Below are 25,988 nucleotides of genomic sequence, written 5' to 3'. Positions count from 1 at the left end.
GGGTAGAGAAGAATGTCTGAGCTCTGGTCAACATTACAATAACAACAGGATTCCTTCCACAACACACACTGTGTTTTATATAGGGGAGAGAGAGAGAAAGAGACAGAGAGATAGAGAAAGAGAGAGGGGGGAGGAAGAGAAAGAGAAAATGAGAGAGCGGAGGGGAGATAGAGAGGGTGTAAAAGTGAAGAGAAAGTGCAAGAAAGAGAGAGACAGAGAAAGAGGGAGAGTGAGAAGAGAGCTAGCGAGAGCTAGGGAGAGTAGAATAGCACACATCACTAACCAAACAATTAATCAGCAGAGGAGTGGGGAGGGAGGGAGGGAGGGAGGGAGGGAGGGAGGGAGGGAGAGAGAGAGAGCTGGCTGGCTGTTTGTCTGGCTCTCCTCTGTCTCTGTCTTTTCAGCTGTCTCCCAGCCAGCCCAAGCAGTACCTTACACTCTGAAATAGCTCAGAGAAAAGATAGTGGAGGAGGGGGGGAGAAAAACAGTCTTGCCTGGTGACATATGGCTGCACAGCATTCACTTTCTCTGTCATTTCCTCTGCCTCCTCCTCTTGCTGCCTCTGTCTTCGCTGACTCCTCTCTCTTCTGCCTCTTCCTCATCTATCATATCCTCTGCCGCTGCCTTACCTCTCTACCTCAGCACAGTCTGACTGTCTCAGCTCAGCATTACTGAAGGGAACAACAATCCATTTACCTCCCGAAGTATGGTTACAAACAGTGACACCACTGGAAACGTCATTTGCAGTAAATAAAATTAATCTGTGTGTACGGCGTATGGGTAATGGTACGTCGCCTTAGCACAGCCTCACTCTTGTGGTTGAGAGAGAGAGGGAGAGAGAGGTGGGGGAGAGAGAGAAGTGTTTGTTCATAGAACATAGAACAGGGATTTTTATTCCATAAAAATAAACCACATTTGTAGAGGTTTGACCAAAATTGCTCCGTTTCAGTAAAACAGCAGCCGCAGCGGCGATAATGACAAATGGTTTTACTCATGGTGTTCCACTCAGTTGCTATAATTACAGCAGTAGTGCCTCTGGTCAAACTGAGGCCAGAGAATCCATTCAGTCAGTCAGCAAGCCAGACAGTCTTTTCATTCATTCAGTCAGTCAGTCACAACAGATTTGATTTAACCTTTAAAATATCCAGGAAGTACAATTGAGGTAAGGAGACTTTTACGAAGAAGAGCTGGCATGTAATATAGTGTACCCAATCCATTAACCTGTTAATGATGGAGAAAGTACAATAAGTTCAACTCCTCTCATTTGAAATCCAATTGTATTTGCGCCGAATACAACAGGTGTCGACCTTACAGCGAAAGGCTTACTTACATACAAGCCCCTTAACCTCTACACTATGAACTGGTGCAGCCGCCTGCAGTCAAACCTACTCCATCCCTCTCATCCCATGTTACTGAATCGGGTCTCCCAGAGGTCCTGATTGGAGGATTACAGATTTCCTGCTGAATACCTCATTATTCTGGGAATCTTCCAACCAGGACTTGGGAATTTGGGGAAAGTTGCTGGAATACACATGGGAAGTAAAAATGCATGGAAGGCGGGTCACAAAAGAGCAAAATAGTCTTAAGAGTGATTGGCTAACAAACTGTAAACCACTTTAGATAACCAGCTAATCTTCTTCGCACCACTTTAACTAACTAGCTAATCTTCTTGGCTAACCGTGGGGTGGAACAATTGGCTTATTTACAATTAATTAGCAACTGTAAATCTCTACTCTAGAAAACTCTAGAAAAAGGTGTCTCCAGTAATGTTTGCTTTAAAAAAAAAATGTTTGTCAAATCGTATTTGCAACCCTATCCACTTTGTTCTTGTCATTGATGTTGTGGCGTGAGCTCGTCACACAGTGTGGGGCACACCTGAGCCACCCTACCTGACGTAACGGTGAAAGCCTCCAGCAGTGCCAGGGCCTGGCTGCCAGGTAACTAAGCTGAGACACATGCCAGCGGGGACCACAGTCACACACCTGGACCTCTCTATCTATCTATCTCTCTCTCCCCCTCTCTCCCTCTCTCACACACACCTGGCCATCAGCACAGTACAGTTACACTCATAAACAAATAAACAAGCGAGGTGACAAAAAAGAAATAGATTCAGATTTGGATCAGTTTGGTTAAATGTGACTTGTTTCAGGAAGCTAGGCGTATGTTGCACGCCACTACTTTACAGGAGAGGGATTTGAACCTAATAAAAAATATATATCAAAATTGAAGGGACTCCCAAGTGGCACAGCGGTCTAAGGCACTGCATCGCAGTGAGGCGTCACTACAGACCCTGGTTCAATCCCTGGCTGTATCGCAGCCGGCCACGACAGGTGCCTTAATAACAAATGTGTATGCCATGAGGCGGCGCACAACTGGCCCAGCGTCGTCCGGGTTAGGGGAGGGTTTGGCTGGCAGGAATGTCCTTGTCCCATTTTCAACAACAACAAAAAAACACAATTTAAAATGTTGCTACATAAGACCGATATGTGAGGCGGTGGGTCACAAATGGAAAAGAGATAAACAACACACGACAAGCCTGAAAACCAAGACAACCCATGCTATTGTATATAGACCATGTCTTAGGCATTGAACATCAGTAAATATGTCAAATTATATCTACCTGTCTTTGCAGCTATGTTTGTAGCTGTCCAAAAGGTGGTAGGGCAGAGAGTAAAGACAGACAGAGTGAGTGAGAAGACAGTTGAGAGAGAGCAGAGAAAGGGCAGAGAGTCAGAGGATGAGTATAAGGACCAGTGGCCTGGCTTTGGCTTTGAGGGCAATGAAAGAGAGCGAAAGAGCAATAGAAAGAGAGAGATAAAGTGAAACCTACATGAGACAGACACACAAACGAAAGAGAGAAACTCAGACTACAGGCGGTGGAGGTTGTGCTTCCTCTCTGTCTTCTCTGTACTGACATAGACACTCAAGGCTAGAGACTCTGAATTTCCTGTTGAACTGCCTGAGCTTCCTGTGGGCTCTGACCCTTGTCTCCCCTCTGTTGGATCTCTGTCTCCCCACTCAAATCTCTGAGAGCCACAGCCATCAGAAAAAAAGTGGAAGGGACAGGCAGGGCAGTCAACTGCAACTGGCTAGCTTCAGAGCTCTGACCCAGCACTCTGCAACACACAATCACCACAGTACAGTCCAGTCAGCTGGGGATATGTGGGATGGATGATGGACACATTCTCTACACTGAACACAATGATGTTCAAAGGGAGTCAGCACTTCAACAAACACTTTTAGGGTGTGTGTCAACTTATGCCTTTTAAAGGGATAGTTTGACATTTTGGCCCTTTTTTACTTACCCAGTCAGATGAACTCATGGATAGAATGTGTATGTCTCCGTGTCCAGTATGAAGGAAGGTAGAGGTAGATCCTGGAACCATTGCCGACTAGCGGCAGCACAATGACTATAAGTCGACAGGAGAAGCTTGCATGCGGCAAGAAACAAACCAATTCTTTCCACGAGTTCATGTGACTCTGGGTAAGTAGAAAAAAGTACTTAATTGCCAAAATGTTGAACTAGCCCGTTGAGTGCAGCCACTCTGCTCAGCAAACAAACTAAAACATTCTTGATACAGTGTGTTGTCAAACTGGGAGTGTGGGACCATTACACATTCATAGTAGACAGAGCATGTATAGAAGAGAACTGTGCTACTGTGCTGTGTAGGCAGGCTATAAATCGGTGCTGTTAAAATGTAATAAAATAAAAAAGTTCAATTATGTTATCAAAATGGGACTTCCCACTACAGACAAGAGTAGAGAGAGAAAACAGAGCATGTACTGTCGAGTTGGCTACGGTGCTACTGTAACTGAAGGTCTATAATATAGTAGTCTACTGTACTACTGTGAGGTAGGTGAAAGTGGAAGACTCAGGGTATGAATCAGCGGTTGGGGAAATCCAATCAGGCCAATCCAGTCATATCCTGAAGAATCCTCTTAGTGGAGAAATCCCCTGTTCCTGCACTACAGGTGTAACCCTGACACTGTTGCACACAGTGCATTGACCTATTGGGCAGATACACACACTCTCTTACACACACACACACACATATCAACACACATCAACACACATATCAACACACATACACACACACACACACCAACAACCAGAGCATGCTCTGGTTTTCAGGGGAAATGGAAAGGCACCCTGTGACGGGACTCACTTTTGGACGTTAACAAGGCGACACCATCTCAACTCCTCCTCCGCATTTACTGGATTGGTTGAACAGTGCAGAAGAGCTCCTGCCCTGACAGTTTTTTATTCTTCTCGTCAATACCAGAATGTGGGGGATCTAGTCTCGGGTGTATCTTTTACACCTGCTACGTTACATTATACTTCCAGATGCCAGAGAATATATAACTTTTCTGTGGAAACAATTTTCATATACTCTTAACCCTTAATGCTTAGAATAGCCAATTATATTTCCAACAACCATATCATTTGGTTGGCTTTTTTTTTAATGCTTTAGGCTCAACTTGTTACGGTGCGTGAATGAGGACCCAAAAGCGAATTAACGTAAACAGAGCTTCTTTAATAACAAAACAAAACGTAGGCTCAGATGGACCGGCAGGTTCCGACAGGACAGGACAAGGTTGCAGCAAACATGACGATAGTCTGGTTCAGGCATGAACAACACAAACAAGAATCCGACAAAGACAGGAGCAGAAACAGAGAGAGATATAGAGGACTAATCAGAGGGAAAAAGGGAACAGGTGGGAAAAGGGGTGACGAGGTAGTTAGGAGGAGACAAGGCACAGCTGGGGGAAAGAGGGGGAGAAAAGGTAACCTAACAACGACCAGCAGAGGGAGACAGGGTGAAGGGAAAGGACAGAAACAAGACACAACATGACAGTACATGACAGTACCCCCCCACTCACCGAGCGCCTCCTGGCGCACTCGAGGAGGAAACCTGGCGGCAACGGAGGAAATCATCGATCAGCGCACGGTCCAGCACGTCCCGAGAGGGAACCCAGCTCCTCTCCTCAGGACCGTACCCCTCCCAATCTACTAGGTACTGATGACCACGGCCCCGAGGACGCATGTTCAAAATCCTACGGACCCTGTAGATGGGTGCGCCCTCGACAAGGATGGGGGGGGGGGGGGGGGGGAAGACGAGCGGGGGCGCGAAGAACGGGCTTGACACAGGAGACATGGAAGACCGGGTGGACGCGACGAAGATATCGCGGAAGAAGAAGTCGAACTGCGACAGGATTAATGATCCGAGAAATACGGAACGGACCAATGAACCGCGGGGTCAACTTGCGAGAAGTGGTCTTAAGGGGAAGGTTCTGAGTGGAGAGCCAAACTCTCTGACCGCGACAATATCTAGGACTCTTAGTTCTACGCTTATTAGCAGCCCTCACAGTCTGCGCCCTATAACGGCAAAGTGCAGACCTGACCCTCTTCCAGGTGCGCTCGCAACGTTGGACAAAAGCCTGAGCGGAGGGGACGCTGGACTCGGCGAACTGAGATGAGAACAGCGGAGGCTGGTACCCGAGGCTACTCTGAAAAGGAGATAGCCCGGTCGCAGACGAAGGAAGCGAGTTGTGGGCGTATTCTGCCCAGGGGAGCTGTTCTGACCAAGACGCAGGGTTGCGAAAAGAAAGACTGCGTAAGATGCGACCAATAGTCTGATTGGTCCGTTCTGCTTGACCGTTAGACTGGGGGTGAAAGCCGGAAGAGAGACTGACGGAAGCCCCAATCAAACGGCAAAACTCCCTCCAAAATTGAGACGTGAATTGCGGACCTCTGTCCGAAACGACGTCTGACGGAAGGCCATGAATTCTGAAAACATTCTCGATGATGATTTGTGCCGTCTCTTTAGCAGAAGGAAGCTTAGCAAGGGGAATAAAATGAGCCGCTTTAGAGAACCTGTCGACAACCGTAAGAATAACAGTCTTCCCCGCTGACGAAGGCAGTCCGGTGACAAAATCTAAGGCGATGTGAGACCACGGTCGAGAGGGAATGGGAAGCGGCCTGAGACGGCCGGCAGGAGGAGAGTTACCGGACTTAGTCTGCGCGCAGACCGAACAAGCAGCCACGAAGCGACGCGTGTCATGCTCCCGGGTGGGCCACCAAAAGCGCTGGCGAATGGAAGCAAGCGTACCCCGAACGCCAGGGTGGCCGGCTAACTTGGCAGAGTGAGCCCACTGAAGAACGGCCAGACGAGTAGGAACGGGAACGAAAAGAAGGTTCCTGGGACAAGCGCGCGGCGACGGAGTTTGAGTGAGTGCTTGCTTTACCTGCCTCTCAATTCCCCAGACAGTCAACCCGACAACACGCCCCTCAGGGAGAATCCCCTCGGGGTCAGTGGAGGCTACTGAAGAACTGAAGAGACGAGATAAAGCATCAGGCTTGGTGTTCTTAGAGCCCGGACGATAAGAAATCACGAACTCGAAACGAGCGAAAAACAGCGCCCAGCGCGCCTGACGCGCATTAAGTCGTTTGGCAGAACGGATGTACTCAAGGTTCCTATGGTCAGTCCAAACGACAAAAGGAACGGTCGCCCCCTCCAACCACTGTCGCCATTCGCCTAGGGCTAAGCGGATGGCGAGCAGTTCGCGGTTTCCCACATCATAGTTACGTTCCGACGGCGACAGGCGATGAGAAAAATACGCGCAAGGGTGGACCTTGTCGTCAGAGAAGGAGCGCTGAGAAAGAATGGCTCCCACGCCCACCTCTGACGCGTCAACCTCGACAATGAACTGTCTAGAGACGTCAGGTGTAACAAGGATAGGTGCGGATGTAAAACGATTCTTGAGGAGATCAAAAGCTCCCTGGGCGGAAACGGACCACTTAAAGCACGTCTTGACAGAAGTAAGGGCTGTGAGAGGGGCTGCCACCTGACCGAAATTACGGATGAAACGACGATAGAAGTTCGCGAAGCCGAGAAAGCGCTGCAACTCGACGCGTGACTTAGGGACGGGCCAATCAATGACAGCTTGGACCTTAGCGGGATCCATCTTAATGCCTTCAGCGGAAATAACAGAACCGAGAAATGTGACGGAGGAGGCATGAAAAGAGCACTTCTCAGCCTTCACAAAAAGACAATTCTCTAAAAGGCGCTGGAGGACACGTCGAACGTGCTGAACATGAATCTGGAGTGACGGTGAAAAAATCAGGATATCGTCAAGGTAAACGAAAACAAAGATGTTCAGCATGTCTCTCAGGACATCATTGACTAATGCCTGAAAGACAGCTGGAGCGTTAGCGAGGCCGAAAGGAAGAACCCGGTATTCAAAGTGCCCTAACGGAGTGTTAAACGCCGTCTTCCACTCGTCCCCCTCCCTGATGCGCACGAGATGGTAAGCGTTACGAAGGTCCAACTTAGTGAAAAACCTGGCTCCCTGCAGGATCTCGAAGGCTGAAGACATAAGAGGAAGCGGATAACGATTCTTCACTGTTATGTCATTCAGCCCTCGATAATCTATGCAGGGGCGCAGGGACCCGTCCTTCTTCTTAACAAAAAAAAACCCCGCTCCGGCGGGAGAGGAGGAGGGGACTATGGTACCGGCGGCAAGAGCTACAGACAAATAATCTTCGAGAGCCTTACGTTCGGGAGCCGACAGAGAGTATAGTCTACCCCGGGGGGGAGTGGTTCCCGGAAGGAGATCAATACTACAATCATACGACCGGTGTGGAGGAAGAGAGGTGGCCCTGGACCGACTGAACACCGTGCGCAGATCGTGATATTCCTCCGGCACCCCTGTCAAATCACCAGGCTCCTCCTGTGAAGAAGAGACAGAGGAAACAGGAGGGATAGCAGACATTAAACATTTCACATGACAAGAGACGTTCCAGGAGAGGATAGAATTACTAGACCAATTAATGGAAGGATTATGACAAACTAGCCAGGGATGGCCCAAAACAACAGGTGTAAAAGGTGAACGAAAAATTAAAAAAGAAATGGTTTTGCTATGATTACCAGAAACAGTGAGGGTTAAAGGTAGCGTCTCACGCTGAATCCTGGGGAGAGGACTACCATCCAGGGCGAACAAGGCCGTGGACTCCCTTAACTGTCTGAGAGGAATGTCATGTTCCCGAGCCCAGGTCTCGTCCATAAAACAGCCCTCCGCCCCAGAGTCTATTAAGGCACTGCAGGAAGCTGACGAACCGGTCCAGCGTAGATGGACCGACAAGGTAGTGCAGGATCTTGAAGGAGAGACAGGAGTAGTAGCGCTCACCAGTAGCCCTCCGCTTACTGATGAGCTCTGGCTTTTACTGGACATGAAGTGACAAAATGACCAGCAGAACCGCAATAGAGACAGAGGCGGTTGGTGATTCTCCGTTCCCTCTCCTTAGTCGAGATGCGGATACCTCCCAGCTGCATAGGCTCAGCACCCGAGCCGGCAGAGGAAGATGGTAGTGATGCGGAGAGGGGGGCAACGGAGAACGCGAGCTCCTTTCCACGAGCTCGGTGACAAAGATCAACCCGTCGCTCAATGCGAATAGCGAGTTCAATCAAGGAATCCACGCTGGAAGGAACCTCCCGGGAGAGAATCTCATCCTTTACCTCTGCGCGGAGACCCTCCAGAAAACGAGCGAGCAAAGCCGGCTCGTTCCAGCCACTGGAGGCAGCAAGAGTGCGAAACTCAATAGAGTAGTCTGTTATGGATCGATTACCCTGACATAGGGAAGACAGGGCCCTGGAAGCCTCCTCCCCAAAAACAGATCGATCAAAAACCCATATCATCTCCTCCTTAAAGTCCTGATACTGGTTAGTACACTCAGCCCTTGCCTCCCAGATTGCCGTGCCCCACTCACGAGCCCGTCCAGTAAGGAGAGATATGACGTAGGCGACACGAGCAGTGCTCCTGGAGTAAGTGTTGGGCTGGAGAGAAAACACAATATCACACTGGGTGAGGAACGAGCGGCATTCAGTGGGCTCCCCAGAGTAACACGGCGGGTTATTGATTCTGGGCTCCGGAGATTTGAAAGCCCTGGAAGTGGCCGGTGGATCGAGGCGGAGATGGTGAACCTGTTCTGTGAGGTTGGAGACTTGGGTGGCCAGGGTCTCAACGGCATGTCGAGCAGCAGACAATTCCTGCTTGTGTCTGCCTAGCATCGCTCCCTGGATCTCGACGGCTGAGTGGAGAGGATCCGAAGTCGCTGGGTCCATTCTTGGTCGGATTCTTCTGTTACGGTGCGTGAATGAGGACCCAAAAGCGAATTAACGTAAACAGAGCTTCTTTAATAACAAAACAAAACGTAGGCTCAGATGGACCGGCAGGTTCCGACAGGACAGGACAAGGTTGCAGCAAACATGACGATAGTCTGGTTCAGGCATGAACAACACAAACAAGAATCCGACAAAGACAGGAGCAGAAACAGAGAGAGATATAGAGGACTAATCAGAGGGAAAAAGGGAACAGGTGGGAAAAGGGGTGACGAGGTAGTTAGGAGGAGACAAGGCACAGCTGGGGGAAAGAGGGGGATAAAAGGTAACCTAACAACGACCAGCAGAGGGAGACAGGGTGAAGGGAAAGGACAGAAACAAGACACAACATGACAGTACATGACACAACTTGAGGGTTAAACTAATGCGTTCTGGAAATCGGATTAGATACATAGTTAAATGCCAAAAATATGTTGTTTGCAATGTCGCTAAGCAAAAAACAAGCAACCATGACATCAATTGCCACTACAATGTCAAAACATGATTTTGCCATGAGTTCAGTTCCATTTGCTTGATTTTGCAGACCTACGACTATGGTGTATTGTCATTAGCTAGCTAGCATGCTAGCGACGCTAACCAGCTAGCACTCTTGAGAAACAAGATTATCTGGTCTGATGACACCAAGATTGAATTCTTTGGCCTGAATGCCAAGCCTCACATCTGGAGGAAACCTGGCACGATCCCTATGGTGAAGCACGGTGGTGACAGAATCATGTTGTGGGGATGTTTTTCAGCGGCAGGGACTGGGAGACTAGTCAGGATCAAGGGAAAGATGAATGAAGCAGGGTACAGAGAGTTCATTGATGAAAACTGCTCTAGAGCGCTCAGGGCCTCAGACTGCGGCGAAGGTTCACCTTCCAACAGGACAATGACCCTAAGCACACAGCCAAGACGACGCAGGAGTGGCTTCGGGACACATACAACAACACAGAGTTACACATGGAGTAAAACAAACATACAGTCAATAATACAGTAGAAAAATAAGTCTATATACGATGTGAGCAAATGAGGTGAGATAAGGGAGGTAAAGGCAAAAAAAGGCCATGGTGGCGAAGTAAATACAATATAGCAAGTAAAACACTGGAATGGCAGATTTGCAGTGGAAGAATGTGCAAAGTATTAATATAAATAATGTGGTGCAAAGGAGCTAAATAAATAAATAAATAAAGTAGTGGAAGAGCTAGTTGTTTGGGCTAAATTATAGATGGGCTATGTACACGTGCAGTAATCTGTGAGCTGCTCTGACAGCTGGTGCTTAAAGCTAGTGAGGGAGATAAGTGTCTCCAGTTTCAGAGATTTTTGTAGTTCGTTCCAGTCATTGGCAGCAGAGAACTGGAAGGAGAGGCGGTCAAAGGAAGAATTGGTTTTGGGGGTGACCAGAGAGATATACCTGCTGGAGCGCATGCTAGGGTGGGTGCTGTTATGGTGACCAGCGAGCTGAGATAAGGGGGGACTTTACCTGGCAGGGTCTTGTAGATGACCTGGAGCCAGTGGGTTTGGCGACGAGTATGAAGCGATGGCCAGCAAACGAGAGCCTACAGGACGCAGTGGTGGGTATTATATGGGGCTTTGGTGACAAAACGGATGGCACTGTGATAGACTACATCCAATTTATTGAGTAGGGTATTGGAGGCTATTTTGTAAATGACATGGCCGAAGTCGAGGGTCGATAGGATGGTCAGTTTTACAAGGGTATGTTTGGCAGCATGTGTGAAGGATGCTATGTTGTGAAATAGGAAGCCAATTCTAGATTTAACTTTGGATTGGAGATGTTTGATGTGAGTCTGGAAGGAGAGTTTACAGTCTAACCAGACACCTAGGTATTTGTAGTTGCCCACATATTCTAAGTCCGAGCCAACCAGAATAGTGATGCTGGACGGGCGCGGGCAGCAATCGGTTGGTTTTACTTGTATTTAAGAGCAGTTGGAGGCCACGGAAGGAGAGTTGTATGGCATTGAATCCCTGGCTTACCCTTGTTTGACCTAACACATTCAGATCTGACCAGCTTCATAACCTTAGCTAAACATGACCTGAAACCCCCTTACACACACACAAATTCCCTCCCTCCCCTCTCCCTTACCCACTCACTCGCCCGCCCTGTCCAGCCGTTGCCCCTGGCAGTGCATATCCTCCCACAGAAGCACTAACAGCTCTAAGAGCTTGGCTTCTGAGGTGCTTAATTGTCCCAGAGAGGCCATTAGAACACTGTTAGAATGTTAGACTGGAACGTTAGAAAGAATGCCACAAGGCTCTATGGATCCCCTCCACCACATGCTCCAGTGGAGCCGAGGCAGCGCATTACATTACATCACCAGGCGAGTCACTGCTGAGTGATGCAGAGGAGGAGACGAGAGCGAGGACAGAGAATTCATCAAGACACATCAGGAACACAAGGCTAATTTAACCCCCCCCCCCACCACCCCTCACTGCTTCAGGCCTCTCTTACACCATTCTTCCGTTTCTCTCTCCCCTTCTTCCTCCCTCTCTTTCTCTCCCTCTCCCTGTCTTTCCCTCTTCTCTCTCCCCCTCTCGCTTGTCTTCAGAGACAGTGTCTCTATGTGACAAAGGCATCGAGATAAACAGCCGAGGGTGGGGCCCAACTGTAGTTGGCGCTGACTTGGCACTGCGCTTACTTGAAATGCTGAATGACATTGTGCCAGTACATTTTGACTTTGTGCCAGAATTGTGTGAGTACTAAGTGATGAGCAAAGCCTTCTGACTACCCACAGTGCAACAGAGAAAATATATGAAACACTATATAATAGTATATTGGTGTATGACATCAACAGTGTGAATTAAGAATGAGGGTGCCAGTGTAAGTGCTGTGGTATTTCTGGTTGTGCTTCAGTCAATTCTAAGCAGCTGTGGTAACACACTGTACACCAAGAAAGCAAAGGTAACTGAACTAAATGACTAACACTCACTAAACACACACTAAATGAGTAGCACTCACTTCTGTCATCATGAAGTGCTTTGAGGGACTAGTCAAGGATCATATCACCTCTAACTTAACTGAAACCCTAGACCCACTTCAATTTGCTTACCGCCCCAATAAATTCACAGACAATGCAATCGCCATCGCACTGCACACTGCCCTATCCCATCTGGACAAGAGGAATACCTATGTAAGAATGTTGTTAATTGGCTATAGCTCAGCATTCAACACCATAGTACCCTCCAAGCTCATCATTAAGCTCGAGACCCTGGGTCTGAACCCCACCCTGTGCAACTGGGTCCTGTACTTCCTGACAGGCTGCCCTAGGTGGTAAAGGTAGGAAACAACACCTCCACTTCGCTGATCCTCAAAACTAGAGCCCATGACTGCATGGCCACGCACGCCTTCAACTCAAACATCAAGTTTGCATACGACACAACAGTAGTACGCCTGATTACCAACAATGACGAGACAGTCTACAGGGAGGAGGTGAGGGCCCTGGGAGTGTGGTGCCAGGAAAATAACCTCTCACATAACGTTAAAAAAAACAAAGGAGCTGTTCGTGGACTTCAGGAAACAGCAGAGGGAGGACCCACTTATCCACATCGATAGATGTTACTGCACTGTTAGAGGTAGAAACACAAGCATTTCGCTACACCCGCAATAACATCTGCTAAACATGTGCATGTGAAAAATACAATTTGATTTGATTTATAAACAGAAGTATGTGGACACCCCTTCAAATTAGTGGATTAGACTATTTCAGCCACACCTGTTGCTAACAGGTGTATAAAATCAAGCACACAGCTATGCAATCTACATAGACAAACATTAGCAGTAGAATGGCGTTATTGAAGAGCTCAGTGACTTTCCACGTGGCGCTGTCATAGGATGCCACCTTTCCAACAACAAGTCAGTTCGTCAAATCTTTGTGCTGTTATTGTGACGCTGAAACGTCTAGGAGCATAAAACGTCTCAGCCGCGGGGTGGTAGGCCACACAGGCTCACGGAATGGGACTGCCGAGTGCTGACGAGCGTAAAAACCGTTTGTCCTCGGTTACAACCCTCGCTACAGAGTTCCAAACTGCCTCTGGAAGCAACGTCAGCACAATAACTGTTTTGTCGGGAGCTTCTTGAAATTTGTTTCTATGGCTGAGCAGCCGCACACAAGCCTAAGATAACCATGTTCAATGTCAAGCGTCGGCTGGAGTGGTGAAAAGCTCGCCACGATTAGACTCCGGAGCAGTGGAAACGCATCCCACGGAGTGATGAATCATGCTTCAACCAGCTAAATATATCATCTGACCTTGAGTCTTGAAGTCTGTGAAACATTCAGTGCATTCAGAAAGTTTTCAGACCCCTTCCCTTTTTCTACTTCTTGTTATGTTACAGCCTCATTCTAAAACGGATTAAATAAATAAAAAATCCTCATCAATACCCCATAATGACAATGTGAAAACAAGTTTAGACATTTCTGTAAATGGATTGACAATACAAAACAGAAATACCTTATTTATAGAAGTTTTCAGACCCTTTGCTATGAGACTCAAAATTGATCTCAGGTGCATGCTGTTTCCATTGATCATCACTGAGACGTGGACTCCAATCAAGTTGTAGAAACCTGGGGTAATTTCAAATAAATGGACATGATTTGGAAAAGCACACACCTGTCTATATAAAGGTCCCACAGTTGACAGTGCATGTCAGACCAAAAACCAAGCCATGAGGTCGAAAGGAATTATCCGTAGAGCTCCGAGACAGGATTGTATCGAGACACAGATCTGGGGAAGGGTACCAAAACATTTCTGCAGCATTGAAGGTCCCTAAGAACACAGTGGCCTTCATCACTCATAAATGAAACAAGTTTCTAACCACCAAGACTCTTCCTAGAGCTGGCCAAATCAGGAGAGAAGGGCCTGGTCAGTGAGGTGATCAAGAACCCGATGGTCACTCTGACAAAGCTCTAGAGTTACTCTGTGGAGATGGGAGAACCTTCCAGAAGGACAACCATCTCTGCAGCACACCACCAATATTTAAAACATTTTTATTTCACCTTTATTTACCCAGGTAGGCCAGTTGAGAACAAGTTATCATTGACAACTGCGACCTGGCCAAGATAAAGCAAAGCAGTGCGACACAAAAAACAACACAGTTACATATAAACAAACGTACAGTCAATAAGACAATGGATGGATATAGGTCTATAACAGTTCGGGTCTAGAGTGTCTCCCCCTTTGAAGAGGGGGATGACCGCGGCAGCTAACCAATCTTTGGGGATCTCAGATGATATGAAAGAAAGGTTGAATAGGCTAGTAATAGGGGTTGCAACAATGGCGGGGGTAAATTTTAGGAAGAGCATCAGCTGTCTGGATTTGGGTGAAGGAGAAGCGGGGTGCGGGGGGGGGTTGCTGCAGGGGGTGCTGAGATGTTGGCTGGGGTAGGGGTAGCCAGGTGGAAAGCATGGCCAGCCGTAGAAAAATGTTTATTGAAATGATCGATTTTCGTAGATTTAAAATCGTGGTGACAATGTTTCCTATCCTCAGCGCAGTGGGCAGCTGGGAGGAGGTGCTCTTGTTCTCCATGGACTTTACAGTGTCCCAAAACTTTTTGAAATTAGTGCTACTGGAAGCAAATATCTGTTTGAAAAAGCTAGCCTTAGCTTTCCTAAATGACTGAGTGTATTGGTTCCTGACTTCCCTGAAAAAGGTGCATATCGCGGGACTATTCAATGGTAATGCAGAACGCCACAGGATGTTTTTGTGCTTGTCAAGGGAAGTCAAGTTTGGGGTGAACCAAGGGCTATATCTGTTCTTAGTTCTACATTTTCTGAATGGGGCATGCTAATATAAGATGGAGAGGAAAGCACTTTTGAAGAGCAACCAGGCAAACCTCTAGTGACGGGATGACGTCAGTATCCTTCCAGGATACCCGGGCCAGGTAGAAAGGCCTGCTCGCTGAAGTGTTTTAGGGTGCGTTGACAGTGATGAGGGGTGGTCGTTTGACCGCAGACCCATTACGCATGCAGGCAATGAAGCAGTGATCGCTGAGATCCTGGTTGAAGACAGCAGAAGTGTATTTAGAGGGCAAGTTGGGCAGGATGATATCTAAGAGGGTGCCCATGGTTACGTATTTAGGGTTGTACCTGGGAGATTCCTTGATAATGTGTGAGATTGAGGGCATCTAGCTTAGATTGTAGGATGGCCGGGGTGTTAAGCATGTCCCAGTTTAGGTCCCGTGGCAGTACGAACTCTGAACATAGATGTGGGGCAATCAATTCACATATGGTGTCCAGGGCACAGCTGGGGGCTGAAAGGGGTCTATAACAAGCGGCAACGGTGAGAGATTTGTTTCTGGAAAGGTGGATTTTTTAAAGGTAGAAGCTTGAACTGTTTGGGTTCAGACCTGGATAGTATGACAGAACTCTGCAGGCTATCTCTGCAGTAGATTGCAATTCCGCCCCCTTTGGCAGTTCTATCTTGTCGGAAAATGTTAAAGTTAGGGATGGAAATTTCTGGATTTTTCGAGGCCTTCCTAAGCCAGGATTCAGACACGGCTAGGACATCCGGGTTGGTGGAGTGTGCTAAAGCAGTGAATAAAACAAACTTCGAGAGGAGGCTTCTAATGTTAACATGCATGAAACCAAGGCTTTTACGGTTACAGAAGTCAACAAATGAGAGCGCCTGGGGAATGGGAGTGATGCTGGGGGCTGCAGGGCCTGGGTTAACCTCTACATCACCAGAGGAACAGAGGAGGAGTAAGATAAGGGTACGGCTAAAGTCTAAAGGTTAAAGGCTAACAGGACAACGGCCCTAAGTACAAAGCCAAGACAATGCACGAGTGGCTTCGGGACAAGTCTCTGAATGTCCTTGAGTGGCCCAGCCAGACCCCGGATTTGAACCCGATCAAACATACCTGGAGAGACCTGAAAAATAGCTGTGCAGCAACGTTCCCATCAAACCTGACAGAGCATGAGAGGATATGGAGACATGAATGTTGTGTCATATCAAAGCAGAGGTTGTGCTCTTTTAAACTAAGTTAACTTGTAATCTTCATTTGTTCTTTGAATTTGTTATTTTTGAGCCATCTCTGTTTGTTTGAAATGTGTGAGAAAATTAGCTTTAGCTTGAAAATGCTCAGTAATCTACACATTCAAAAATTATATTGGGATCTAAAGCTTTAAAGAATTCTGAATTTTGACACACAAAACTATTCAGGCAACATGGATCTTCATCCATCGGGGAATTGAATGTCTCAGAAGCTTGATCTTATCATCTAGCCACTAAGTTAGCAAACCAAATCCACAGCTGGAGCCCTAAGCTGGATATAATTGATTTGCCACATTTTAGACAGTTAACTTACATCTAGCTATAAGCAGTAGTGTAGCACGCACACCCTCAGCCCTAGCAAAGCGGGGGGCAGAAGCAGTACTGAAAATCATACCTTCGGTATATATGGTATATCGCCTAAAGAACATAATCCGAACCCTCTCACAGCAGGGGACATAAATATTATGTACATTTAAATTTCATCCCGATGCCTTTCTTCCAACTTCCGTCAATTTGAATAAGCTCTCTCTCTCTCCCTTGGGCCATGTGTGACTGTGAGGTGACTGTTATGAGTGAGTTTCCCTCCCTCTCTCTCCTCTGTGTCGACTGTCCAAGTCTTACCCCTGGGGACTCTGAAGGGGGGGCCAGGGGGGGGCTCTGTTTGACCAAGCGTGTCTAGGAAAGTCACACACACACACACAGTTTTTTGAGTATGAGGACTGAGTAGTACACGAGCTGCAAGCTCCTGGCCTGTTTGCCTGCCTGTAAATGCATGCAGTAAAACCTGCATGCATTTCTTTATGTAGTCAAATAAATGAAGAAGTGCCAGTCTGCGCAGGAGCAGGTCATATGAGGACTGTTGTTCTATTCCCCTTTCGGTGCCTGGTAATGTCAGAGCAGAGCAGAGCTGCTTCCAGGCAGCTGCATGAAGGACGCTTCACATTGACTGCATCCCAAATGGCACCCTATTCCCTATATTATGCACTACTTTTTACCAGAGCCCTGGTCAAACATAGTGCACTAAATATGGAATAGGGTGCCATTCGGGATGCAGTTTTGACTCCACACTGCAGCCAGGGAGAGAGAGAGAGAGATTTATTTATAGCTGATCAAAAGTCCCTGTTGGGCTGTGGGCACTGTGACGGTCAGGACCGATGGGGACAACTACACTGACTGGCTACGCACGCACGCACACACACACACACGGGTCTCTTGTAAGATGAGGCATGATGGCTCGATCATCTCTGCTTTCTCTGCATGAATAATACAGATGCCAAGATGGGGCTTGGTGAGGTTTCACCACATCATACTGGGCAGAAAGAGAGAAAGAGAGAGTCCCCCAGTGACAATCTTGATAATGTTTATTTTAATTATGGTTTTATTGTAAATGTATCACTTAATCTCCAAAGCACACTTTGGCAATATGTACATTGTTACGTCATGCCAATAACGCAAATGGAATAGAATTGAAGTTAAGAGAGCGAGAGCGTTCATCATGTGTAAAGCGTTGTGCGCTACAAATAGGGTCACTGCCAGAGATCCAGCCTGTGTGATTAGCCCCTCCCTCTCTGTCACTTCTCAGTTTGTCATCCATCACACATACACGCACCAACCCCTCTTCCTCTTACACTTCATACAAAATCACCTGTTAAGCGAGATTTTCTCTAGTCGAACAGAAAGAAAGGAAAAGCGACACTATCATTAAAACTAATCAGCACTTCTTTATTCCTGCCTTTTTGCCGGCATCGCCATGGAAACCCACTGAGAGCTGTCACTGGATATCGACAACATTGGAACATTGGAAAGGAGGATGTGGAGGCAGAGAGATAAGAGGGGAGAGAGAGGGGGGGGTATGAAAGAGAAAAATAAAGAGACAGAGGGGGGATGGAGAGGGAGGGAGAGAGTGGGGTAGAGAAAGAGAGAGAAATAAAGAGAGAAGGATAAAGAGCCTAACGGAGTGTGTGTAAGGGGGGTTGTATAGTTAAGGCTCTCTGAAGCGTTGTCAATCAAAACCACCTCATTGAACTGTCAATTGATGATCTCTTAAGATTTCCAATGCAATCAGTAGTAATTACCAATACTTCCTTTCGCAACATATTCGGTTATGGTTGATCAGCTTACTTTTGCCATGTAATATGAGAGAATATAGAGGCTTCTCCGTTACAGCAGTCAACACGGGTGCATTTCACCTGGCAACAATCCACCGAGGCTCAGGTACTGTAGATGTCCTCTATTCTATTCCCGCTAACCCTGTGTGGAACACACCTTGAAAGATAAGTATCAGCAGCAATTCCCCAGCTATAGCAGAACACCCTTTAGAGTCATACCACGGTCACAAGTTAATGTTTTACCTCTGTCCATTCAATGACTAACATAGCCAAGCCCACACACCCTCCCTCCATCCAGTCATAAAATATATGGACTCGTCGTCAGCAAAGTTAAGATGGCACAAGAGCTTCTCCCAGTGAGAATACATGACAACATACTTTTAACACAGCCCTCCAATAGGTCTTACAATCCTGCTCTACTATGTTCAGTGGGAATAGTTAGACACCGGAGCAAACTGGTGCCAAAGATGAGAATGAGACCTTATTTGTGTGTGTGTGTGTGTGTGTGTGTGTGCGCTGTGTGTGGTTCTTCTGTGCTGAAGCCATCTGGGTGACTGTGGTGATATAAGGGTCACCAAAGGCCACGCTGGTAGGCTACAGACTAGAGAAAGCCACATGTTGTATGGGGCTGGGAATTACCAGGGACCATATGATACCGATACTTAGGTGCCGATAGTTCTCACAATTCTATATGTATTGCAACGCGATATATGTATTGCGATTCGATGTTCCAAACATATTTCTCACCATATGTCTGCTGCAGAGGGACAAGAGGGAGCCATGATCAGTCGTGGAAGTATGTGCTGAAAACAAATTGGCTCCCTATTTAAAAAGAAGGTGGAGAGCAAGCTATGAAGGAATAATACTGGAGTTTTGTTGCAGGTACAGCAAACTAGCGGAAAAATAACATTGCGATATTGTCAAAACAACACGATATATCGTCAAAAATAATATACCAAAATGTAACTGCATAGATGTTTGCCTCATTGGTAATGTTGTAGAGGATCGATAACACAAGTCTCCATGGTAATGTTTGACAAACAAACACTGACAGGTTTACAGACTTTTACAGCTAACCCAAAAGAGATGTGGTACATTTCAGCTACCCTACCCCAGAGACACCAGAGCTCGTTCCTACAACAAACATGGTGTTTTCAACTTTCCAGAATAGAACAGAACAAGGATATGGAAAATAAAATGTATTTGCTGGTCTATTGTTACAACTCAATTCACTCATGCTACTCACAAACAAAGTTTGCCGAGCCTCCAAGTAATAGGTAACATGAGTATTCAATTTACGAACTAGGCAAAAAGGAAACAATGGCCTCTTGGACCTCTGCTATCTTATCTACATGAAATGTAGACCAGGCTATAAGACAGACTTGTTAGATAACACAGTGAACAGTGCCAGAATGCACATACCCTGGGCTCAGATCTAAATACTATAGGAAACAAACAACAAGGGGATATAAAGAAGACCATTCATTGTCAAAGTTTCAGCCTGTGGCTGTAAGTCACTGCAGCTGTAGGTCACAAACACTTCATACGGATCATGGACCTCATACAGGTGGTTAAAGTGTGATCATATCTGGAACGTGACAACTAGGGGTGTGCCGACATGGCCAGACTTGTACTGGTAATCGTTTCTGTAAATTGACAGTTGATAGGTCAGATCAAAAAAATGAAAATGTTCTAATATGCCTAAGTAGATGTTGGCAAAAATATCTATCTCCCTGCACATTTATAGACCAAACAAGCTGCTGATTAAGAGCCATGGAGGGGTGTGTGTATGTGTGTGTGTGGCCTGTGTCTCCTCAACTTGCAGCGGGCAGAGAAGCATGCTATCGGTCAGAATGCGCATCGATGTTTCATTCCTTCTTCCATACCCTCGCCCCGCTTGTTAGATATTATGCACATTGATAGCGTGATAGCAAACGTCCTTGCCATTTCATTTAGCATAGCAGCAGGCTAAAAGGAGGCAGCAGCAGTCTCAATGACCAGACCGAAAAAGAGAAGTGAAAAGTGATTGGGTGAAATGATGAAGTTAGTAGACAAGAGAAATACAGCCTCACTCTATCTGATCCTGCTGCTCTGATTAACGCACAGCCCGGCCTCGTCTTTACAGACAAGCACACTAGCCAGTTGACTTATTTACACCCCGTAGGACCTCACTTGACTGACTGGCATTAGAAAGATGCTGGCTGGCATTCGAAAATGTATATATATATATATATATATATATATATATTTATTTATTTATTTTCTCCACAGATAATTACCAAAAATACTCGGATTATAATCGTATCCAGAAAATTGCCCATATCCGTTACGATACTCGTTTTGTCTGACTATTCGGCACACATCTAATAACAACTAACACCTTTGGGGCACACAGGTGATCGCGTAAACATTTCCGGAAACCAAGGCTTCCATCAACCCAAGCCCAGGTTGATTGCTCACACACTTTTCAGTTGTGCCCACACATTTTCTGTAGGATTGAGGTCAGGGGCTTTGTGACAGCCACTCCAATACCTTGACTTTGTTGTCCTTAAGCCATTTTGCCACAACTTTGGAAGTATGCTTGGGGTTATTGTCCATTTGGAAGACCCATTTGAGACCAAGCTTCACCTGATGTCTTGAGATGTTGCTTCAATTTATCCACGTAATTTTCCGACCTCATGATGCCATTTATTTTGTGAAGTGCACCAGTCCCTTCTGCAGCAAAGCACCCCGACAACATGATGCTGCCACCCCGGTGCTTCACAGTTGGGATGGTGTTCTTCGGCTTGCAAGCCTCCCCCTTTTTCCTCTAAACCTAACAATTTTTATTTTTATTTTTCCTTTATTTAACCAGGCAAGTCAGTTAAGAACAAATTCTTATTTTCAATGACGGCCTAGGAACAGTGGGTTAACTGCCTGTTCAGGGGCAGAACAGCAGATTTGTACCTTGTCAGCTCGGGGGTTTGAACTCACAACCTTCCGGTTACTAGTCCAACGCTCTAACCACAATGGTCATTATGGCCAAACAGTTCTATTTTGTTTCATGAGACCAGATGACATTTCTCCAAAAAGTACGATCTTTGTCCCCATGTGCAGTTGCAAACCGTAGGCTGGCTTTTTTATGGTGAATTTGGTGGGGCAGTGGCTTCTACCTTGCTGAGAGGCCTTTCGGGTTATGCCGACATAGGACTTGTTTTACTGTGGATATAGATACGTTTGTACCTGTTTCCTCCAGCATTTTCACAAGGTCCTTTGCTGTTGTTCTGGGATTGATTTGCACTTTTCGCACCAAAGTACGTTCATCTCTAGGAGACAGAACGCGTCTCCTTCCTGAGCGGTATGACAGCTGCATGGTCCCATGGTGTTTATACTTGCGTATTATTGTTTGTACAGATGAATGTGGTACCTTCAGGCGTTTGGAAATTGCTCCCAAGGATGAACCAGAGTTGTGGAGGTCTTGGCTGATTTATTTTGATTTTCCTATGATGTCAAGCAAAGAGGCACTGAGTTTGAAGGTAGGCCTTGAAATACATCCACAGGTACACCTCCAATTGACTCAAATTATGTAAATTAGCCTATCAGAAGCTTCTAAAGCCATGCCATTATTTTCTGGAATTTTCCAAGCTGTTTAAAGGCACAGTCAACTTAGTGTGTGTAAACATCTGACCCACTCAAATTGTGATACATATTATTTCACTTATAATTCACTGTATGTAAACAATTATTGGAAAAATGACTTGTGTCATGCACAAAGTAGATGTCCTAACCGACTTGCCAAAACTATAGTTTGTTAACAAGACATTTGTGGAGTGGTTGAAAAACGATTTTTAATGACTCCAACCTAAGTGTATGTAAACTTCTGACTTCATGTGTACATATCTATCATATAGCCTATCCCTTTACATGTTTATAATTTGGAGGACCTGTTCAAGTGTAATGTTTTGAAAGGAAGTGATCCTAAAGCTCAATAACATAAAAGCTTTTCTAGTATGAACACAATGGGGGCAGTGGCTACTTCAACAAAGCATGAGATTAAATTCCTGCAAGTGTTGGATAGCAGCAGAGCACTCGCATCAAATTAATTGTTACTGTTAGATATACAGCTCTCCTGGCCTAATTGCAGGTTGACGCCTATTGTCATGAGTCTTGCCCTGGAGGCAGAACTGAGCGGTTTCTGCTAGATGGGCCAGCTGCAATGTCAAAATATCATAAAAAATGTAGGAAAACAAAAATGTGCTTTTTAGTCTTAATTTAAGTTAGCAGCGTGTCGGATCTGAAGTTGACCACTGTTTTGTTACTGAGAATTTTCTTGCAGTGGTTTTGAGTTATAAAAAGGCTTCTGTAGTTTGTCAATTCCACTTTGGAATTTCAGAATTGACTCGCCCTAACCAAAAATGTATCAACCCCTACAAAAATGTCCATCAATTATGATCCACATAACAATTCACATGTCCTGTTGCTGTAGGATTATTCTTCTGCTGTCGGAAACTGGCTCAAATTAAGATCCTACATCTGTAACACATGTGAAACATGATTAGAAATCTAGCATGAAGAGTCTTCATCAGTCTTCTCTTGCCTACAGGGATAAATTAAACTGTTTACGTGGTAGGCCTACAGTAGTCCTATGATATGCTTATAGCAATTACTATAGTATCCATGATGTCCACTACACATACTTGGAACAATTCAAATAAGATGAAAGGCGAGAGACACTGTTGTCTCTCAACCATCCCGTCCTCTCGCCTTCCCTTGACTTGAATATGTAAGATGATTTATTTAAAAATAACTAATTGTGAAACCTTAAAATCAGAATGTGGTGGTAGCCTGTCATCGCTGTGGTTTTACTTCATGAATTATGTCTGTAACGTGGCAGAGAGAATCGTAACATGGAAATTGGAATTCAAGATTCATGAATTGGCCAATTGTGCATACAAAGGCCTTGTTAATATAATTCAACTTTGTGCAATCACCCCAAACAGAGGACAAGACGAGACATTCACATTACATAGCTCATAATTACTGTACGCTTGGCAAAGCAGGTCATTTGAATTAGCGGAATACCATCTTAATTCTCTAAGACAAATGAAGCTGTGAAATACTATCATATCTTTACAGTCGTAGCACATCAATAACGTGAAATGGTCAAAATTGTAACATTAAAGACCTAATACTACTATAATAGTCCTGCTGGTACTAGATTATACTATTCACACAGTAATGTATCAGGATTCATGGGTCATTCTAGGGCTATTATCCCACAGATGGCCCAGGCAGGTTGACTGGGCTACAGTCCCTAGTTGCATGTTTACATCTCAAGACGTCCCATTTCCGATCAACCAGCTGTGGGCCAATGTTGGCCATAACCGGCTACAGGGTTTTCTTTGAATTCAAAAGGGAAGTCTGTAAAGTGTGCGTGCACAAGCAAATAGACCTATCTATGAACTATCAGCAGTATCTTTTTATACTATGCCTACTGTGGTATGTGGTAACTGTAGTCAAGAAATACAAACACGAGAGAACACATAATAATGAAAAACATAATTTGCATAGCATGATTACGGAGTTGAGCCGAAAACTAAACGTAAACAATGTACACATTGTGTGTGTGTGTGTGCGTGCGTGTGTGCGTGTGTTATAGGCGTATTACTCAACTATTTTGTTTATGCTGGATCATCTGCACAAAAACAACAGAATGCATATCCAAAATGAGGTAGGCTACTTTTCATCGGCTTCAACCAATGTCTGAAAAATAGCGGGGCTGCTCAAGATGAGTTTTGATTCGACACAGCACGATGGACAAGGGAGCAGCCACCGACGCAAGCTGACTTCACAAAATAACAGTCGATATAGCCACAGAAAACATTGGCTAAGTATTTCGTTTGTTTATAAGAAAGCTTCACAAATGTGAGCGCTTTCTTTCAACACAGCACTCATTTTAGAGGTAATATGGGAGAGAAATCGCAGTTTATTGTCCCTGCCTGGCGTCTGAATTGTCGCTGTCATACTTTATACCATTTTAACATGATCGTTGTGCACATAGTAGCAAAAATGAAGGCATGAACCTCCGACAAATTCCTATGCACAAACGCATTTGAATTTGAAAAGGACGACAGGAATTCTAACGGAGCCTCGTTCGTGAATCCCTGCCCGCTATTTTGTTACCTCTCGGCTGCGGTCGAAGCAGGCAAATAGCAACAGGCCAGGGATGGAGGGATAAAGGAGTCGGCGCAGACACACATTCCTATTCGTTTTCTGCACACACAGTAAGGAAAAATGTCTTACCGGGCTTTACCTCATAAAGCTTGGATTTCTTCAAGGTCTATTTTCTGCCTGACGATGATGCTTTAAGTTGTTAAGCTGTCTGAAGACTGAAAGGCGGAAACAGGAACTGGGAAAGGAGACTGCTACGCGAGCCCGAGTAGTCACTCCGCTCTGCTTGGCCTCTACTGGGGCTACTTGAATTGACACAGGGCTGCATTGCGCATGCTTGAGTCACTTCAATGAGCGGTTTCGAGCCGCACACAGTCTTCTGATGCGTTGTTAGTCCAAATTTGAACCTATTGAACGAAATTGTCTTCTACACTTTTTTTTATATGGGGGTATTTGATATTACCAGAATATAAGTGGATATTGAACAGATCAATTCGGTGTCCAAAAGTGGGTGTAATAACCAGGTGTCTTCATGATATCAATGTGTGAGGCCCTGAAAAATCAGAAGAAAGTGTGTAATCACATAATTCAATGAGGACATTTATCTTTATAAACTGATGACTCGATCTGGCATTTTTAGGCGCCTTAAAAGTTAATGATATCCCAGGCTTAGAAAGAGTAGGTGGGCAGGTGGGTATATTTAAGCAATAAAGCCAGAGGAGGTGTTGTATATGGCCAATATACCACGGTTAAGGGCTGTTCTTAAACACGACACGGAGTGGCTGGTCACCTTACCTTAGTTGAAATTTCCCAGCAGCAGCACACTGTGCCCGTATTCGTGAAGCATCTCGGAGTAGGAGTGCTGATCTAGGGTACGTTTTTCCTTTTAAATCATTATGAATAAAATAACAGGGGGGACCTGATCCTAGATCAGCACTGCTACTCTGAGATAATTTTTGAATATGGTTACTGAACCACAAATAACCTCAGATTATTTGACAGGTCTACATCTGCATGGAACACGCAATCCAAATAATCTATAGGCCTATTACTCTTTGGTAATAAAGCAAATGTGGCAGACATAACTGGCACTACTAGTGGTCGTTTTCATAAACCAACGATGATGTGCTAGTTCCACCCAGTGGTGATAGCGTTGTAGTACAGTCTTGTTCAGAAGAGCTACGTTTCAAAAGAGAGTTCGTTTTTTCAAGCACAATTGTCATAATACTGGGTTAAATATCTCCTTTACATTTATGTTATATTTTTAGCTGCAGGTCCAATGTATTGACAACTATTCGTGTTCATGACAACAATGCATGTTCAATGCATGTTCAAAACTGAAATGTTCATGATCAAAATGAAAGAAATCTGAAAAGACAATGGCCCTGCTTCTTTACAGCTTTGTGGCAAACCATCCAAATAGATTAAAAATTGTTACACGTGATATGCATTTAAGTCCTACTACTACAGAATGAATACCAATGTATTTTTGAGAAGGGGGCATGGGAACGAAGATTGCTCGTGCTCTTGCACATGCGTTATGAAACTTGTGTTTCATAGCAACCAGACA

At 45.5% G+C, this 25,988-nt stretch overlaps 1 protein-coding gene across 4 annotated transcripts in view; it reads right to left on the bottom strand.

The window, feature by feature from the left end:
• The window catches only part of LOC110498325 (alpha-(1,6)-fucosyltransferase), a 119,772-nt gene extending 95,002 nt beyond the window's left edge, over window positions 1-24,770 (bottom strand). The window contains exon 1 of one of the 4 annotated variants that reach the window (XM_036954611.2): window positions 24,561-24,770. The gene's annotated coding sequence lies outside the window, so the exon portion shown is untranslated. Of the gene's footprint in view, window positions 1-24,550 lie in introns of all 4 variants that reach the window. The other 3 variants (XM_036954610.2, XM_036954614.2, XM_036954612.2) reach the window with 3 other exon arrangements.
• Between the last annotated feature and the right edge of the window lie 1,218 nt (window positions 24,771-25,988).

Source organism: Oncorhynchus mykiss, chromosome 19, assembly GCF_057628025.1.
Source record: "Oncorhynchus mykiss isolate SJ-2025 chromosome 19, ASM5762802v1, whole genome shotgun sequence".
In the NCBI taxonomy this organism is placed as follows: Eukaryota; Metazoa; Chordata; class Actinopteri; order Salmoniformes; family Salmonidae; genus Oncorhynchus; species Oncorhynchus mykiss.
This window is presented reverse-complemented; position numbering and strand designations above follow the sequence as displayed.